The sequence below is a fragment of the Heterocephalus glaber genome, unplaced genomic scaffold (assembly GCF_053883595.1).
Source record: "Heterocephalus glaber isolate CG9 unplaced genomic scaffold, H.glaber_assembly_v1.0 deba00001600, whole genome shotgun sequence".
Taxonomy (NCBI): Eukaryota; Metazoa; Chordata; class Mammalia; order Rodentia; family Bathyergidae; genus Heterocephalus; species Heterocephalus glaber.
The window spans coordinates 31,633,709-31,637,008 of record NW_028258372.1 but is presented as its reverse complement, the minus strand read 5'-3'; the positions used below and the strand labels follow the sequence as shown (position 1 = coordinate 31,637,008).

Genomic DNA, 3,300 nt, shown 5'->3' with positions numbered 1-3,300 from the left:
CACATACTTGGCCTTAAAACATACTACAAACTGTAATAATTAAAATCGTAAGTTACATAAACACTGACATATCAACCACTATTAACTTATACATAGTAAGCATGGAATTGCATCATTTTTACTTCAAAATGTTGTAAAAGTCTAAATCAACTTTCTTATACTTAGTCTCAGGAAATTAAGGAGCAATACTGTATGTCTCTGTTCTGAAGCACTAATGCGATTTAATCCCACTGCTTTCTTGATAAATATATTTACTCTCCCAAGCCAGTCTTTGGACTTCTAAAAATCTATTATCATTACCAACTTAAGTCATGAACCTTATCAAATTTTAATTATTTAAAAGGCTAGACATAAGGTTCTGGTCTAGGAGGCGGAGGCGGCGGAGGAGGTGGGGGGTGGGAGTGGGGGCAGAGTGAGTGGCTGAGTAGTTTACCTCTCTGAGGCGGTGAGAGGCCCGGGGCCTACCTCCGAGGAGCGGGTCGGCTCGGTTGTGAGCAGGCGGGGAAGCAGGTGTCCGGGCCCCACCATGGAAGGAGTGGACGTGGACGTGGACCCCGAGCTGATGCAGAAGTTCAGCTGCCTGGGCACCACCGACAAGGACGTGCTCATCTCTGAGTTCCAGCGGACGCTCGGCTTCCAGCTCAACCAGGCCGGCTGCGCCTTCTTCCTGGACATGACCAACTGGAACTTACAGCAGCAATTGGCGCCTCTTATGATTTTGAAAGCCCAAACATCAATGTGCCCTCTATGTCCTTTGTTGAAGATGTCACTATAGGAGAAGGGGAGTCAATACCTCCCGATACTCAGTTTGTAAAAACATGGCGGATCCAGAATTCTGGAGCAGAAGTCTGGCCTCCAGGGGTTTATCTGAAATATGTCGGGGGAGAACAATTTGGACATGTGAACATGGTGATGGTGAGATCCCTAGAGCCCCAAGAGATTGCAGATGTCAGCGTCCAGATGTCAGCGTCCAGATGTGCAGCCCCAGCAGAGCAGGAATGTATCAGGGACAGTGGCGGATGTGCAGGGCTACCGGACTCTACTATGGAGATGTCATCTGGGTGATTCTCAGTGTGGAGCTGGGTGGACTTTTAGGAGTAACACAGCAGCTGTTGTCTTTTGAAACGGAGTTCAACACAGCCGCATCGCAAGGTAGAAGGAAACTTCAACCCGTTTGCCTCTCCCCAAAAGAACTGACAATCAGATGAAAACAACTTAAAAAACCCTAGGGGTTCCGGGTTCGACTCGATCAGCAAAAACAGATGGGCTCCTGCTCCTGACCAAACCGAGCAAGATCAGGACAGACTCTCATAGAACTCTGTAAATCTGTCCCCCAGCAGTCACGCAAACAACTTATCAGTAGTGACTTACAGTAAGGGGCTCCACAGGCCTTGCCCCTTCGGCCAGTCTTAAACGGGTGTCAGCAAGAAGAAAAATTAACAGAAGGCCGGACTTTGGGGGGAGGGCAGAGGGGGTTCCTCTGGATTGCAGACCACGCCGCAGGGACCCTGCTCTGCCTCCCATCCCAGAAGAGGAGGAAGCAGCAGAACAGACTGGTTGGAGTGGACTCAGTGTGCGTGCATGTGTGAGTGCCGATCGATTGCAGAGATGGTCTTGAGGCTACAAAGAAATCCATGTAGCCACCTTGGGTTTTGTTCCGTAGTTGTCAGTCTGAGTCATTGGGTCCCTCGGGAAAGGGAAAAAAGTTTTAAACGGGGGAAAATAAGCCATCTTTGTAAACAAAAATGATTTTGCCTACCCAAAAAAAAAAAAAAAAAAAAAAAAAAGGTCTGGTCTATCAGTCTTATGACAATTCTTCAAGATGATCAGTGTTACCACAATTTGTGCTATATAATCTTAAAAGCAAAAGAAGAATCACAAATGGTCAATTAGCCTTATTTTTAAAAGTGAAACTCCGAATATAATGAACTAAAATGTTGGCCTGAAGTCACACAACTAAGTAGTATAGCTTGAATCTAAAAAATGATATATAGATAAAATTGAGTTTTATCTACCCCTAGGTCATGTTGAGGATGTAAGGTAATACAACTTATTCAAGTCTTAATTTATTTAAAAATCTCTGAGTATCTATAGTTCTGGTGTTAGGAATACTGAATTTCATCCAAGTGAAATTGAAAAATAGCTTGTCCATTATTTACAAATCAACTTCTTCATCAGGGATTAGAAAGACATTGTTTCTTTAAATCAAATTTAAGAAAAATTCAATCCATATAAACACTGAGCATTTTATATAAAACAAACATTAAAAATAAAGAGCATTTCTTAAGTCATTCAATTAGAGAAAACAGCAACAGCCTTATGACAGGATTTTACATACTGATTAAAACTGCTGAGAAAGATAGGCAAAGCTCTCATCTTCAGACGTTTACATTTTAATTAATGAATCAGGTATTTTTGCAAGAAACTTGGCCAAATCCAGTGATATAGATAAACTTGACAAATATAAAGTGAATAAATGGACAGGTTGTTGAAACTGCTTTAACCACATTGGAAAGAGCCCTGCATTAAGTAGTGCGTTTTATTTATCTTTTTTCATATAGCTAAACAGAGCTAAATTTCATGAATAGGCTTATCAGGTGTAGTTAGTTTGAAAATAGAGGGTTTTTATTTTTCTCTTTTTTAAAAAAATCAAAATAAATTTTATAGTATTATGCACCTCTACTGCTACTTCTTAAAAGTGGTGTCAACTTTAAATACCCTGATTATCTATGTCTTATTAAGCTGGGTCTCATTAATCAGAGAAGATAAAAAGATTTAATGGAAAGTAGCAAAAAGTACTATATTATTGATTGGTTTAAAAATCCTTCTTTCTTAACAAAGTGTTCAGTGTAATTTAGAGACTATTTGATGGAATATTTCAGTTTGTCAGGTAATGAATTCAATTAACCAATGAAGGTTAATTTCTTACAATGATGTTTTACAAACACATGCTTCTTTATATCATGGGACAAAATAAAACAATAAATGATCTTTATTATTACAAAAGTATTAAGTAGTTATACCAACACTCATTTTATTAAAATATATTTTTGAGAGATAAATTTTTCATTGCCCTGAAGTTAACAGTTTCAAGCTTGACCTTGAATTATAAAAATGTGTTTCTCATCACTGACTTGTTTCTGAAATTAGTTAGAAATATGTAGATATATAGTTTTCTAGAGGAATTTTGTAAAATATATATATTTAAGGGTGTGGGGGAATATTAATTGCCTCTTTATAAAATTTAAATAAAGAAATTAAATAATGTAATATTTATAACTTTTATACATATTTAATACA

The 3,300-nt window shown here is 38.6% G+C and overlaps 1 pseudogene; it reads left to right on the top strand.

The window, feature by feature from the left end:
- The first annotated feature begins 400 nt into the window (after window positions 1–400).
- LOC101716325 (protein ILRUN pseudogene) lies at window positions 401–1,574 on the top strand (annotated as a pseudogene).
- Window positions 1,575–3,300: the final 1,726 nt, after the last annotated feature.